The sequence below is a fragment of the Neovison vison genome, chromosome 11 (assembly GCF_020171115.1).
Source record: "Neovison vison isolate M4711 chromosome 11, ASM_NN_V1, whole genome shotgun sequence".
Classification (NCBI taxonomy): Eukaryota; Metazoa; Chordata; class Mammalia; order Carnivora; family Mustelidae; genus Neogale; species Neogale vison.
In genome coordinates this window covers 60,669,662-60,687,041 of record NC_058101.1, presented here as the reverse complement: position 1 = coordinate 60,687,041, position 17,380 = coordinate 60,669,662, and the positions used below count along the sequence as shown (strand labels likewise).

At 37.3% G+C, this 17,380-nt stretch overlaps 1 pseudogene; it reads left to right on the top strand.

Moving 5' to 3' along the window:
* Positions 1-17,380, top strand: part of LOC122890228 — a 74,911-nt pseudogene that overhangs the window by 14,660 nt on the left and 42,871 nt on the right.

Sequence of the window (17,380 nt, the reverse complement as noted above, 5' to 3'; positions counted from 1 at the left end):
CTTCTCTTTCATTTGATTGAATGATGGAGATAAGCTTAAGAAGCCAGCTATTTGCTATTATTTTCTCTGGCTTCACTTTCCTTCTTTGAAATTTTGATATCCAAATTTAATATCCCCATCAGAGACATCTTGTATCAAAGTCTTCCATCCTAAAATTTAGATTTCCTATTGGATCATATCATATACTTTCATTCTGTTAATTTATTCATTCATCCTTTCACTAATTCATCTAACATTAACCAATGGCAAAATTTGTGCTGGAAAAAGTAAAATTAATAAGATAGTTCTTGTCCTTCAGGAGATCATAACTGAGAAGGATGAGCACTCAGAGACATTAATAAGTAATTTTAACATCATATGATGCATTAAAGGGGAGAGGTAAACATGGAAATTACAAGAAACAAGGAACAGAGAGTATGAAATACTGGGGGAAGAGCCACAGACAGAGGAGCAAAGCTTTCTGGTGGATGTGAAAATTAAATACAAAAACTAACAAAACAAACAAAAAAAACAATTAGCAAAAATTAAAGGCCGAAGTGGGGGTTAGGGTTTTATGGTTGTATAAAAAGGCATCTCAGTCTCTTAGAGACAGAAGAAAACAGATTCCCCTCTTCTTCCTTCTGCACAAAGCACTTAAACTTGCCGGCTATATACCCAAAATCTTGGCCAGCACTCTCTCTAGTGGTGGACCTAAGAACTACCCCTCTGTCACAACCTAAATTCTAAGAACATGAGTAAGACAATGAATTTTCGAACATTGAAAAAAAATAATTAATTTAATTTAATTTAATTTTAAAAAAAAGAACATGAGTAAGATGATGCACATGAAGATACCCAGGACATGTAAAGTAGTTAATTATTTGTTGAATCTGTGTAAGAATAAATATATTATCATTATAGAAGTATATCCTCCAAGTCATTCCAACGAATAAAAAAATATATCAGAGAGATTTCACCTAAAGAGAAGTAACACCAACCAAAAAACAAACTTGCTTAGATACTGTGGGACTTAGAAATTTACCCAAAAGTAAAGGGGGATCTGGCACAGGAGAAGTCTGACCTGATTCCCAGGTAACTTATTAGTTCTCAGTGCTGACAAGTCATTTTAATAATCTGTACCTTAGTTTCCTTAACTGATGTGTTGGCGTTGACCTTATATTCCAGTTACCTGGAACTGTTTTGGTTTATGTTAGTTGTCCTAGATAATTGTTAATAGCATCTTATTTCACTTCCTAAAGTGCCCCATTTGGGTTGTACGCTACACAGTCACCTGTACTGCACGGTCTAAAGTTAATATTCTTCTACCTTCATGGGAAGGATTCAATGAGCATCGGGGAATGGAAGTGTGTGGTCAAGACTTAGGTGTTTGGTTCCTGCTTGCTGTGTTTTTACACTAAAGCTGTCCCTGGGGGCTAATCTCACCAATGACCATGATTATGATTAATGTTTCTTTCTATCTTCACTGTGTCATGCCAGGAATGAATGGAGGAAGAGTGGGCTTTGGGTCTTCTCGTAGAATTAATAAAGTTAGCTTTACCTAGGAAATAGGAAAGCCCTCCTGAGTCACACATATTTTTGTAAACTGTGGCCTCTTGAACTCTTTTAAACATTTTTGCAACTTTCACAAATAATTGTGAAACATGGACATTTCCTCTAAAATCTGAAAAGGCAAGGAAAAAGAAATAAAACCAGGATAATGAATGCCCTGTGTTTTAGGTTTGTGCTAAGCTGGGTATCCTCACAGCTGCACATTCAGTTCCTCTAAAAACAGAAATATGAAACAACCTTAATATTCTAATAATAAGTAACTAGTAGAGTAAATTATAGAGCATCCGTATAATGGGACACACTGCAGTCACTCAAAACGATGGTATGGAGCTATATTTATTGACATGGAAAATTGCTCATAGCATATTATCAAGTGAAAACTACAGTTCTAAGAAGCAGGTGTGATATATTTTAAATTATATAATATATAGTTTAGGTGTTTCTGTGGATATAAAAATGTCTGAAATGCTCATCAAAACATTAATAGTGGTTATCTCAGGGTGGGGTGACTTAAGAGAGTTTTTACTTCTTTTCTATTTTTTTAAGCAGTAAGTATGTTCCCTCTTAATAAGAACAAAATATATGGTTTACACAAAATTATGAAACGACTGTCTCTTTGATTATAACCTCAGAAATTGGAATGACCTGTATGCAGATGAAGCAAATAAGTCTTGACCTAAAGTAGCTAATATAGTTAAACCTACACACAACTACAGCTTTCTCCTCCATAAACACTAAGACTTCCTGCAGTTGCAGTTCTTTTCTTTCTTACTTTTTTTTTAAGATTTTATTTACTTATCTATTAGACAGAGATCACAAATAGAGAGATAGGCAAGCAGAGAAGGGTGAGGGGAAGCAGGCTCCTTGCTGAGATAGAACCCGATGAGGAGCTCAATCCCAAGATCCTGAGAACATGACCTGAGCGAAAGGCAGAGGCTTAACCCACTGAGCCACCCAGGTGCCTCTGTAGTTCCAGCTCTTATTGCCACCCCTCCCTTCAACCAAGAAGCAGGACATCCTAAATACTAACACCACAGCTCCTGTAAATACCAGCCGTGAGGATCATCCTCAAGGCTCCGGGACTCTTGCTAGGGTCCCCTTGTGTAAACCTGTCCCACTGAGTCTGGGCTGGACTTGGCGACTTACTTCTAATGAAAAGGATAAGGCCAAGGTGATTTGCATGATGCAAAGATGAGATGCAGAGATGAGGTCATAGAAAGCAGTATGGCATTGCTTTCTGTGTGTGTGTGTGTGTGTGTGTGTGTGTGTGTGTGAGAGACTCACTTTGTGGGAAGCAAGCTGCCAAGCCGTGAAAATGCCTAGTAGACTTGGGAGAGGTCAACCGGGTAAGGAACTGAAGTCTCCGGCCAGCAGCCAAAGAGGACTTGAAGTGTGCCAAAAACTCGAATACTGCAACCCTCTCCAAAAGCCTGATACAATCTCATGAGAGAGCCTCAGCCAGAACCACCCAGCTGAACCACTCCTAGATTCCTGACCCACAGAATCAAAGTGAGATAATAAACATTTGTTGTTATAAGCTGGTGCTTTTCCTTTTTCATATATATAATTTGTTTAAAAGCAGGGGATAACAAATATAACTCCAAACACATTTGACAAGATTTCTCCCTTAGAAGTAGGTAATTCAGGAACCCTAATCTTAGCCAGCGTTTTCTTCCATGCCAGGCTTGCTCCCTCCTCTACTGATAAAAGATTCCTTGAATTGGCTGTTACATGTTTTGTCAATATCAATTAAATGTCTTCTTCCTGGCACTGGTTATCTAAGTCAGAGAGCTCAAAAACATGTGACAGTTGATTTTAGGTTGAAAACTTGCCTGCAATTGGGATTCCAGATGCATTGCTTGTTCTGACCTCTGACCCAGTTTCCCTCAGGGCCCCTTCCTCCAGAGCCAGTCCATAATCCACGTGTTCTTTTGCACATGTACTCCTACAGCTGATAACTCAGAATGTAAAGCACATCTCTTCCTGGGATAAGAGCCCAAAGATTATGGGGTACTTTGTCGTTGGAAATGTTGATAATTTACTATTAAATTTCAAAACAAACAGGAAAGCACTTCCATTTTGGTTATGACGGGTAATGGATATTGGAGTTATTCTTTGTCTGTAAAAGCAACAACAATGACAAAAACTGGATGAAATATATGAAAATGTTTTTAGGCCTTGGCAACAGAGATCATAGGCTGTGGTTTAAAATTAAAGCAAAACACAACAAAGAAACAAAAACAGATGAGACAAATAATAAGCAAATAGCAACATGAAAGACTTAGCGCCAGTCCTGTTAATATTTACATTTTATGTAAGTAGCTAAACATTCCAGTAAAAGGCAGAAATTTGCAGACTAGATAAATAAAGACCCAATACTGTGCTGTGAAGCCAATCATACTTTAAATAGTAAGACACAAATAGGTGAAAAGTAAAGTAATGGGAAAAGATATACATTGTAAAAATTAATCATAAGAAAACTGAGTGGCTATTGCAATTATCAGACAATGTAGACTTTAAAACAATGAGTGTTGCCAGAGATAAAGGGGAGGATTTTATGATGATAAAGTGTCAGTTTTTTCAGGCAAATATAGGAAGTCTAAAATGCATCTACCACTAGAGCTTTAAAATTCTTAATTAAAAACTGATAGAAGTAAAGTCAGAAATTTTTTACAAAATTAACAATTTCAGTTTGAGATTTTTAACATCTCTTTCAGAAATTGATAGAGTAGATAAAATACTACTGAAGATATAGAAGAACTAAAAAATATTATTAACTAACTTGATCTAATTGATATTTATAGAAAACTGAAATCATATAATGCATAGTGTTTTCAACTGTTAGAAAACTTCACCTTGGTAGTTCATTTAATGGCCATAAAAACTCAGCACATTTTTTAAAAACTACATTGTACAAAGTCTATTCATAATAGAAATATATGAAAAAAAAAACTATTTAAAATATCTGAAAAATAGTCAAATATTTGGTAATTAGATGAAAAGTCTTTAAAATAACCCATGAGTCAGGGCGACTAGGTGGTCCAGTTTGTAAAGTGGTTGCCTTCAGTTCAGATCATGATCCCAGGGCCCAGGGGTTGAGCCCCGCATCTGCTCCCTGCTCAGCAGGGCATCTGTTTCTCCTTCTCCTAGATGGTGCTCTCTCTTACTATCTCTGTCACTCTTTCTGTCTCTTTTTCTCAAATAAATAAATAAAATATTTTTTTTCCAACAAAAAAAATAAGATAACCCATGGATCAAAGAAATACATTTTAATGTTTAGTACTATTTAGTATTAAGAAATATTAAAACCAGAATAATACATGTTAAATATAATTTTTAAATAATAAACACATAATAATTTATATTATATGAGGAATATTTATAATATTAAGACACAATGCGTGGGATGCAGCTAAGCATCGGTTAAAGGAAAATCTAAAGCTTCAAATAATTCTATTATAAAAGAACAATGGTCTAAAATTAATGATCTAAGCTTAACTAAGAAACTAGAGAGGAAAGAGTAAATCAAATGCAAGTTAAGTTGAAAGAAGGAAATAATACAGATAAGAACAGAAATACATAAAAAACAAGAATAAATTTTAAAAATGAACAAAGTCAAAACTGATTATTTGAAAAAGGAGTAGTAAGATCGATAGTAGTAAGTAGTAAGTAGTAGTAAGTAGGTAGTAAGTAAGTAGTAAGTAGTAAGATCGATAGCTACAGGCTAGATTGATCAATAAAGAAAAGAGATGAAATACAAATCACCAGGATCAACAATGAAAAAGAGGACATAACTAAAAATCCAACCAATAATAAAAGAGACCTAAAAGATGACTGTGAAACCCTTTATGCCAATGAACATCCCTGTTTAAATAAAACAGATTAATTCATTGAAGGTCCATCTTGCCAAAACCACCTCAAGAAGAAATAGAAGATCTGAATATTCCTCTTTCTATTAGAGAAAGTTAATTTGTATTTAAGTACAAAGGAAACTCCAGGCATAAATGACTTCACTGGTGAATAGTAGCAAATCTTTAAAGTACTCTACAAATTATTTCAGAAAATAGGAAAGAAGCACTCCCCAATCCAGTTAAGAGGCATCATTAACTAGGGCATCACAACTGGACACACATTACAACGAACAAAATCTCAAAACTGATACCTCTCATGTATGGACACAAAAGCCTTTAACAAAATCATCACTAACAAATAATTTCTGACAAGATATAAAAATGATAAGCATGGAAGATTGGTTTAACATTAGAAAATAAATCAATATACTTTACCATTATTGACAAAGAAAAAAAAAGGCTACATAATCATCTTAATAAATGCAAAAAATAATTTGATATAAACTCTCAGCAAACAGAATATTCCATTCAAAGAATAATGGATAAATAAATTATGATATATTTATACAGAGAAATACACTCAGGTATTACATATTTGTATATACATAGTTATTTCTGAGTGGCATTTCACTATATAAACATATATATCATATATATGTGTCATATATATCTATATATAGAGATATACATGACAAACTACTGATACATGAAATAACATGGATGAATCTTAACAACATTATGTTGAGCTGATGAATTCAGACCAAAGAGAGTACATATTGTAAGATCGCATTCTATTATAGGAACATCTTAATCTATTGTGATGGAAATCAGACCACTGGTTGCCCCTGGGTAGAGACACAGGTCAGATTTTCTTAGGAAGTGGTAGCTAAGAATTTTCTGGGTTGTTGCAAATGTGCTCTGTCCTGATTAGGGAGGGGTTACATAAGAATACCCATATGTGAAGAAATCTTGCAGTGTCCCTTTAAGCCTGTGTATGTCATTGCATAAATCAGCTCAGGCTGCTATAACAGTATACCATAGACTGTGTGGCTTAAACAACAGAAATGTTTTTTCTTACATTTCTGGAGGCTAGAAGTCCAAGATCAGGGTGCCTTCAGAGTTCATTTCTGATGAAATCTCTCCGCCTCTTTGTAGATAGCTGCCTTCTCTGTGTGTCCTTGCATGGTCTTTACTCTGTGAGCATGGAGAGTGGAAGCCTCTGGCATCTCCTTCTCTTCCTATAGGCACAACAGTCCTATTAGATTAGGACCCCACGCTTAGGACCTCATTTCAACTTAATGACTTCCTCATAGGGCTTATCTCCTAATGTAGTCATATTAGAGGAAAGGGCTTTAATGTATATATATGGGATAGTTGTCACGATTCAGTTCACAACAATAACTTACAGTCTTTAAAAAATGAAAAAAAAAGATTGGGAAAAGATGTGTTTATATTCTTTAGGGATTTTTATTTCTAGGTATATAAAGACTTTATAATATTCAGGGTCACATTTTTTATAAACGAGTGTAGTTAAAAAATGTTCTGAAGTATTAATCAAAGGAAGCAGATGTAATGCCTAAAACTCAACACAATTGAGCCATTTGACATCATTGGCCCTACTGGCAATAATATTTAGTTAGGGAACGAGTCAAGTATGAGGTAACTTCCCTTTACATAAGGCTTTGATTTGGCTGGGTTAATACAAAGCCACATTTACCACTATAAATAATAATTCTCACTAATCCATTTCTCCTTCTGACATGTTGGGAGTGATTTTCCAAGATTCTACATCAATCACCCACCTCCACGCATTACACATGTGAAAAATTACTATTTGATAAAATCAAACTCAATTCTATAGAGTCAGGAAATAAGCTTTTCTTTGCTGGGCAAATTTTGAAGTTCAAAATATTACTACTTTGTTTTCTGTCTCCCTACCCCCAGGGATCATTGTGTAGAGGTCCATGGGAAATATTTTCCAAGGCTTCCAACCACGCGTATCTTCTGTGTTTGACTGAAGAAGCAAGATCCTTTCTTCTGTCCTTGCACTAAGCCTGCACTGAGTACACATCTGTTTCTAAGATGGTGGGTGCTGGAGGTAAGAGATGAGTATGTTCTCTGCCCTGAGAATACTGAGACATAAACAGATCATGCCATGAGGTATGTTGGGACTCTGCCTGGGACCAACAAGGAGAACAGATGTGTGAACTCCCATTGTTAGCATAAACTGTAGTTAACTTGGTAAGGACACACTGAAGAATGATAAGAAAATTCCAGGTATGAAGTACTGCAAGGCTTGGAAAGCTCGAGTTAGAGGTTCTAGAACATGATGGATCAGTAAGCCTCTGTGGCAGATGAGAAGACAAGGAAAGGAAAGGTAGGGAGAAGACAGACTAGGTTATCAGTGTTGAATATCATACCACACTAAGGAATTTGAGGTTTTTGTTTTGTTTTGTAGACTTCAGGGAGCTCAAAAGAATTTTAAGCATAGTCGTGTAATGAGGTTTTTCTCAGAAAGACTGGAGTGTCAAGTATGTGGAGGGTAGATTGCCAAAGTTCTCACTATGACATCATTGTCATTGTACAGTTGGGTTGTAAAGAGGCCAGAACTTGAGTTGTCTGCAATCATTCCATTAATTGATTCAATACTTCACAGAATACAGGGACAATCTAATGAGTTAGGTGCAAAAGATCTATCAGAGAATGTGTTAATATCTCTGTCCTTAAGAATTTCTAATCCACTAGAGGAAGCAGACAAATGATGGGCACTTAAAAACGTCAGGGACCCTCTGGCATATTTATGGTTACTAAATCTTCAGTATCTTTAATGAGCAAAATAATCAAAATAATAACTCCTCACCTTTCCTAAGCATTTTGTAATTTCTAACTAGCACATCCTTGTATGTTTTCTCACACAAGCTTCACAAAAGCCTCTGTAACAGAGGAAGACATCCTAAAAAGGAGCCAGAATGTAGGCAGAGAAAATGACTTGCATGGAAGGATAATAGTAGCCAGGAACAGAGTTAGAGACAGTCTTGTCATTTCGAGTTTAGTCTTTATTCCAGTTCACTGCACAGCTTCTCTTATTAACTGTGCTTCAGCATTTTTATTTCCTGTGAATATTCAAATCCTGATCCTTTGCCCAACATGAGACCCAACTGACCTCTCCTTTCCCATGAGTGTGCTGGGGACAGCCAGCGTCCTGGTTGTTAAATGGCTGCCTGGCTCTCTCAGTGCCACCTGTGGCATCCTGATGCCTGGTTGTCTCAACAGCCTCTGACCCACAGTGTGTGTGCCCTGAGTTCTGGGGGCCCTTTTCTGTCCCTTTTGAGGATCTTCCTGTTACAGCTGTGCTTGAACTAATTAAAGAGGACTAGGGCAGATTGGAGGATTTCTTCTCAAAATTAATATTCCATTTAACTCTGAGCTTAAGTCCTTGGATTCCACTTAGACCTTTTGTTTCCCTTTTTTTTTTTTTTTTAAATGGGCTTCAAGTGCAAGTGTATTGTTTATGATCTTTGGCCATGGACTTTATCATTGGTCTGTGGGTTACTCTCTCCTAAAATTTTTAAAAATAACTAATTACCTTGAAATATGTTTATAAACATCTGTGAATCCACAAGTCAAGGCAAGATCTTCACAATAACTGTAAGGAATCTTCTTGCCTCTTTTTCTTACTTTACTCCATACAGAGTAAACACCATCCCAAAGTCTTTGGGTATCATTCTTTTTCTTTCCTATTTTGTTTTTTATACGTTCAAGAAATTACTTATTTTTAAATGAATTGTGTTCAACTTCCTAAAAAATGAATTTGTTTATGTTGTACATAATATTTTTCAACTTAGTTTTTCATTTAGACATATCGCTATGGTTCATTTATATTGCTACTTGTTGCTGTACCTCATTTATTTCTAGGGATATGGTATAATTAACTAAATATACAACAGTTTTATTTTTCCATGGTCCTGTCTATGAGCACCGGATAGTTTTCAGGTTTTTAGTAATTTCAAAGATGCTTCCGTGAATAATATTCGACTTATGTCTTGTGAATATGTTTAAAAGTTTCCCTTGGTTTTGCATGTAGAAATAAAATAGTTATTTTGCATGGTATTTAAATGTACAACTTTAATATAATTTCCAACTATTTTCAGTAATTGAACCAATTTATACATCCATCAGGAATATATTAGAAATCCTGTGATTGTTTTTACTTTCTGACACTTGATATTGCCACACTTTTTAATTGTTGCCAATCAAATGAGCATAAAATAGTAGCACATTTTGCTCTTAAACTAATGGGATTGAATATTTCCTTGAATTCTACACACCATATGAGTTTTCTATTTTATGAAAAACCTCTTTAAATTGTTTATCCATATTTCTGTGGGGCTATTGTGCTTTTCTTATTAACTTGTAAAAGTTCCTTTTATATATTTTTGTTGCTTTTACTAAACATATCTTCTCTCAGCTTGTAGCTGATGTTAAGGAGTCAGCATGGTATAACGGGTATGAATATGGGAACAGACTGATATGGTAAATTCTAATGTTTGGCACTTACTCAATATATAACACAGCTAGCCTGTGGTTAAGCAGCATCTCTTAGAAGAATAGCATATGCAAAGTGTTTATATCATAATCAAAGTCTTTCTTCTATGCAAAGTGGTCATGGCATCATGCTGATAATGACAACGAGGAATCAGAACATATAACTGAGCTCCTATTAGATACCAGATACTGTGCCAAGCCCGCAGGGGACACATCCTGACCTCACAGTGAATACAGTGTAGTGTGAGGAGGACGAGTCAACAGTTATTAGCAGATCTAACAGTAACTGATAAGCCTGGGTGCGCAGGTGTTCTTACGTGAGCCAACCTAAAAATGGACTTTGCCAGGGAGGGCTGGCATTCCAGTCCTTCATTTATTCAATCATATGTTCATTCACTCATCAAATATATAATGAATACTATGAAGTAGGTACTTTGCTAAGTACTATATTATTAGCATTGTATATGTAATTAATATGATTTAGTAAATGATTTTCTTTGGGGAAGAAAGAAAATAAGGAGTTAAAGAACTTCAAGATTTACAGCTATACCAACTGGATTTACCAGGATGATTGCCACTGGCTGGGCTTCATTCTCATCCCCTTTAATTCAGAGTGCTTGGCCCTAGTAAATTGTCTGTGTTTTAATAAAATGATTATAGCAGGTTAGATTTTTATTCTCAACTCTTCACTATCTTTCTGCAATAGGATTGCAGGTCCCATTGACTGTCACATGATTTGCCATATGGCAGCAGCATACATCTATGTCTTTCTGACTTGTCCATGTGGCATGCTTTGGTCAATGGGATATGAATGGACTTTATGTTTTCCAGGTCAGAGTAAGCACTATAGGTACCATCATTCATTTACCGGCTTAGGCCCCCTTATCTCTCTCCCCGAAGTCCAGGGAGGGAATGCTCCTGCGGTGTGAGTGCCAGAAGGAGTAGATGCATGGAGAAGAGCTGAGCAGAGCTGATGCCAACCTGCAGTCAACTGGCAAGTTGGCAGCAGACCCAGAAAGGCTGATGTGCTCCTGCTTCTTCTTCATGGCAGCTCAAACATCACCTCCTCCAGAAAGTCTTTGCCACACTTCTTTGTATCTCCCTCTTCTCCCATCTGGCTGTGTTCTCCTTAAAGTCAGAAATGCATCACCTTCATTCTTCTACCATTTTCCACCAGCATAATGTTTGTTTCATGGGAAGCACTCAGTGAAAGGTTGTTAACAAATGGATGGATGGATGAGTGGGAGATGAACAAAACAATGTATGAATGAGAGACAGGGAGTACCCAGAAGACAGGACTTGAATTCTCATGGACAAACTTTCCAGTGTTGTTGTTGTTGTTGTTTTAACATACATTTAATTCTGAATACTGACTTTTGTAAATAACTCAGTGATCTACAAGAGAAATTAAATGGGGACTGGGTTGGCCAAGAGAATGTAAATATTTATGTAACATAATTTTTTCTAAAAAAAATGTGCTTTCCAAAGCATTTTTTTTTTTCCCATAGCAAACACATCGTGGGAGTGATGGTTTCTTTTACTTTAGGATTATTCATTTGGTCAGTCAACAAATATTCATGGAATGACTCATGGACTGTGATGCCAGCTTCTCTTAGGGTTGAGGTAATCAAGTGTCCAAAAGGAGGAAAGTCTGGTCTTGTTCAAAATTAATGACCCATGACTGAAAAATCAACGATCTTGGGGATGGGGGATAGGGATTCCTGGAAAAAAATAAGTTGTTGAATATCTGGAAGACCCTGGATTTTATTCTTTTAGATTCAACATTGACAGAAGAGAGCACTTTCTTCACTGAGAAGAATCAGAACTTTTCTAGGGTATTTGGACACATGTGTGAATGTGTATGTCTGTTGCTGTGTGTGTCTGTGTCTGAGTATAGTGTTTATGGGTGTGTCTGTGTGTGCAAGGGAGAGAGACCCCAGACCCAGGAATTCTAGCTAGCAGAGAAAAAGTGCATTTCACCATTAGCTATTCACACACACTGGTGATATCTGAACTGCCTTTTGAAGTTGAGAAAGTATTTCAAAATTTATCAATTTTAGGCTGCCACATCTTACTCATTTTCAGAAGATGCAACTGAAATTAATACAACTAATGGATTGAAGAATTTCGGTGTGTCAGCCTCTGATCAAAGTGCTTTATAGATTTTTAACTTGGTTATTCCTTATATCAACTACTTAGCATAGACTCTATTATTACCTATGAATATCACTTTGTCAATATTATAATCAATTATTATCACCAGCATTAAAGAGGGGAGGAAATTGAACCATAAGTTATGTGAGTGACCTGCCTAGGGTCACACACAACTGGCAATTCATGGCCTTAGAATTGAACCTAGGCACTTTGGCTCCAGAGCCAAACCCTTAGCTCCTCCAAGATACTGATGCAATCTCATCCATTGTTATCCAAGCTGTAAGTGGAAAATAGAATTTTCACTTCCGAGTCAAAATCTGGCCCTTTTATCATTCTTTTTAAGTCTCATGATGCTGGTAGCAATTGTAGTTTACAAAAGTTCATTTATCGTTCTTTATTTGCAATCCAACAACTGGGTCAAACAAGGAAAATTACCCTCCTCCACTTTCCAGATGGAAAACTGAGACGCAGGCTCAGAGCCTTCAAGAGATTGACCCAGGGTCATACCAAGAGTTAGCAACAGACCTGATACTAGAAACCAGGACACAAAATTCCTAACAAGACACGCAATCTATGGGACATGAGTTCATGCTATTCTCAGTAAGATCTCTCTATAAACGTGGTGTCATTTCTAACTTCACCCTAATAAAATGGTAAGTTAGATAAACCAAGGTGACCCAGAGTTCGTCTACAAATAAGCCATGATCACAGTCCCACTTACGGGGCTGGGAGCAGCTTAGAAATGGGCAATATAGGTGCAGAAAAATTTGGAGGTAGGCAGGTGAGAATGGCACCTGAAACCCCAGTGGCCCAATACCCTCATATCTCAAAGCAAACAGAAACAATGGATTGTTCACCGTGCTGCGGGCCAGAGAGATTAAAGCCCACAGAGGGAAATGCACAGTCTCTGTTGGAATTAAGTGAAAGAGACATTGATAGGTGCCATTTAGTTAAAAATGCTAGATCAGCCTCATGGTTGTTAACTCTTTTATAAGTTAGCTTCACTTCTGTGTTTGGTTAAAAATAACCCTCCTTTGCACTGAGATCACAAACTGATCTGTTTCACATGCAAATTAAATACAGTTGACTCTCACTGTGCTGAGCAAGTTCAAGGCCTATTATATAGCCTTGCTGAAGTTGCACAGACAATTTAGGTCTAACTTCAATAGCTAATGAGTTCAGTTGCTTCTTTCCTTTTCAGTCAGTTTTCTCTTACACTATTAGCTATCCAATTATTCCAACTACAAATTCCAAAGCTAGATCTGCTAGTTGCTTGACATTTTCTAGAGCCTGCCCACAGACATTTTTCCCTTGGTTCCCCACAAAAGTAAAAGAATTAGTGTCACTGTTTCTGTCTTAGGGAGGAAGATACCAAAGCTGGGAGAATTTTAGATATTTGCCTGAGGTCATACATTGAGTGTGGAACCCACTCTGATGAGAATGCAAGAGTTTGAGGCTTTCTTTTCTGCACGGCACCAGGTCCTGATCATAAAGATGTGAATAATTCTTCCAAACAATAGTAAAAAAAACAAAAACAAAACAAAAAAAAACCTGTATTTACAAAGGTCTGAAGTAGTTTGGATTCTACACTGTCATGTTCAAGTTAGTTCAGAATCAGCTCTCTTAATGCCATCATTTCAAAGTGACCAATAGTAAAATCAAACTGACTTTTCTTAACAAGACTTGCTCTTGGACCTTTTGCCTATTCCAGCAATCTCATCTCCCATCCTTTCACTGTGTGCACTGGAACATCTGTCACATGGGGTGACTTATAATTCCAAACTACCACCACCCTGTTCTCTCCTGCCTCTGCATCCAATATTCCTCTTGACTGCCCTGCCATCTCTGTGCCTTATGCCTGTTGACTATCTACTCTGTGTGGTTATTCAGATCTTATGTTAACTAATCAAATATGCCCTTTTGGATTCTTGCTGTCCAGGTATAGTGCTAGCTCTTGAGGGTCGAGATGGAGTGACCAGTTAACCCAGTCTGCCAGGGATTGAAGAATTTTCCTGGTTTTAAGACTTTTAGTGCTAAAAATGGGATGCTTCTGGGCAAAGAGTTGTTTAAAGGAGTAAGCTGACTCTACAATGACAACCTCTCATCCCTGGGATTTAAACATCGCCTCCTCTGGGTTTCTTGGGTTCTTACTTCTGCATCCGTTCCATTGCTCTAATTATTTGCTTTAAAAACTGCTTGTCTATCTCTTAGAAGACTGTGAAACCTCATTGGGAAAGGCCAAGGGTGTGGACTTGTTTTATTCACCCTGACTCCTGATTCTCAGCCTGGTACTGAGTGAGTGTTCTTTAAATGCTTACAAATGATTTTCTAGGTGGGACCACGCATCTCCCCCAAGGGACTCAAGGACTAGAGAGTTGAGGTTTTAATAAGACAGAAGAATTGGGCACTCTGTGAAGGATAATTTTCTGAACTCCATTCTCTAGGGTCCCAGAAATTTTTTTTAGGAAAGCAAACCAGGACAGAATCAGATCAGATAGTAATATAAAATAGATAACATCGGAAAGGGACACAAAGAGGAAAGAACATCAAGAGAATAAGTAAAATGAATAGAGAGAGTGTGTTGGGGGTAGAATAATTAATGGTCTAGTTAAGGTATTTTTAAATTTTATAGCACATAACTTTTACAGAAAGGATATAGTGGTTTTCAGGAAAGAAATGACAACATTTAGCGCCACACACACACACACACACACACAAACCTGTTGCTCAGATTTCATGGGCAAGTTTCAGAAAAAATTGAGTTGATTCCAAGATTACACAAACTGTTCCAGAGAACTGGCAAACAGGTAATCCCCCTAATTTATTTTATGAGGCTGGATAATTTTGGTATTAATCAGGCATGGACAAATGATACATAAAAATTATGTGGCAATTTCACTTATGAATGTAGATGTAAAAATTTTAAACAAAATATTAACAAATTTAATCCAACAATTTATGAATAAAATCAAGACTGATTTGAGTATATTCTAGGAATGCTGGTGTGGCTTATTATTATCAGATACATATTTTTTTTAATATTTTATTTACTTATTTGAGAGAGAGAATAAGAGAAAGCGTGAGAAAGTGGGGCTTGTTCCTGGGACTCTGGGATCATGACCTGAGTCGAAGACAGTTCCTTAACCAACTGAGCCACCCCAAATTAGCAAATATTTTAAAGTGACTCATTTCATTAATTCACTAAAGGAGATGCATAATAAAATAATTTCAACTCAGGAAAACATTTACTAAACTAATTAATTTAAAAAACTAATAGAAAATGTGAAATGGGGCGTCTGGGTGGCTCAGTGGGTTAAGCCGCTGCCTTCGGCTCAGGTCGTGATCTCAGGGTCCTGGGATGGAGTCCCGCATCGGGCTCTCTGCTCAGCAGGGAGCCTGCTTCCTCCTCTCTCTCTCTCTGCCTGCCTCTCTGCCTACTTGTGATCTCTCTCTGTCAAATAAATAAATAAAATATTTAAAAAAAAAAGAAAATGTGAAATGATGAAAAAAAAATTATAGGTAAGAATTTTGATAATTTTAAATTTCAGAAAGGGAATGTTTTACACATGAAACAGAAGCACAAATTATAATATAATGAACTCTATAACAAATACATCATAAGAAAGTGAAAAGAATGGGTCACAAATTGGATTTATAATACATATAACCAATAAAAGATTAGGGTTCACAACTTATAACAATTCTGGCCCTTACCTCTGGCTCAGCACTAGCACCTCAATATAAATATTTGCTCATCTGTACCCCCAACCTCCCGGAGATGGGAGCAGCAAGTCGTGAAGAGGGTCTGGGTCATTTCTGCATCCACAGAACCCAGCACAGTACCTGGCACATACTGGTGCACAGGCCGATGTTTATGGAATGGCTAGAAGGTATGAGGCCCTGGGCTGAATCCCTTCAGGGGTTTACTCATCCCCAGCCATCCACATCACTGCAGGCTTTAAGTTGAAACAACACAAACTATTTTAGTCAGTCCAAGCAGCTGTAATGGAATACCATACACTGGAGGACTTAAATAACAAATACTTTTTCCTCACAGTTCTGGAGGCTGGAAAGTCCAGGCTGAAAGTATGCAGATCCACACCCCAGTGAACCAGTGAGGGTTCTCTTCTTGTTCTTATAGCTGGTGGTCTTACAACTATAGTACAACTACTATGGTAGTACAACTACACATGACTAAGAGCAAAGGTGCAAGAAGCAATCACTCTGGTGTCTTCTTTTGGGACATAAGCCCCATGATGAGGACCCAGCCATCATGACCTAATTGCTTCTCAAAGGCCCCCCCTCCTAATACCATCCTTTTAGGGGTTAGGGTTTCAACATATGAATTTTGGGGAAATCCAAACTTGCAGTCCACAAGTCCACTAGAACTACTTTAAGTAGGAAAATGGGAATGAGTCATAGATTTCCAGGAAGACTAGAGAACCAGACTCCAAAAATGGTGGGAAGGAAGGCAGACTTATTAGCCAGAGCCACAGTGCAAAGAGAACCAGAGAACCAGTCTAAGGAGAACTTGAGGGCAGTAGCACCTGCTACCAGCATTGCATGTAGGATCCCCACTGAGTTGTGGACTACTCCTGGCAATATGATGTTCTTACTCAGCTTGCTGCCCATCAGGAAATAAAATTTTTCACTCTGATCACAAACCCTAGTTACACATTTCTGGGCTGTGGAGGGAATTTGCAGACCTCTACCCTCATTTTCCTGGGAGCTTGGAAAGTTGGATCTAGACCCTTATTCACCTGTACTGACAGGCAGGGATCATGCAAACCTTAGTAAAGTATTTAGATTCTGGGCAACTAATAAAATGCCAGATGCCCACTATATAGCCCTTCATCTTTAACCACTGAGACCTTATTTTACTTCTACATCTAAAGGTATAGTTGGTTCAGAGAAGAAAAACAGGATCTCCACTTCCTAGAGGAGATTATGCTGAGTGCAGTAAGTCAAGCAGAAAGAGTCAATTATCATATGGTTTCACTTACTTGTGGAGCATAAGGAATAACATGAAGGACACTGGGAGATGGAGAGGAGAAGTGAGTTGGGGGAAATCAGAGGCGGAGGAACGAACCATGAGAGACCTGGACTCTGAGAAACAAACTGGAGGTTTTGGAGGGGAGGAGGTGGAAGGGTTGGGTGAGCCTGGTGGTGGGTAACAAGGAGGGCATGTATTGCATGGAGCACTGGGTGTGGTATAAACGAAGAATCTTAGAACACTGAAAAAAAGTTAAATTAAATTAAAAAAAAAAAAAAAAGGAATCCAT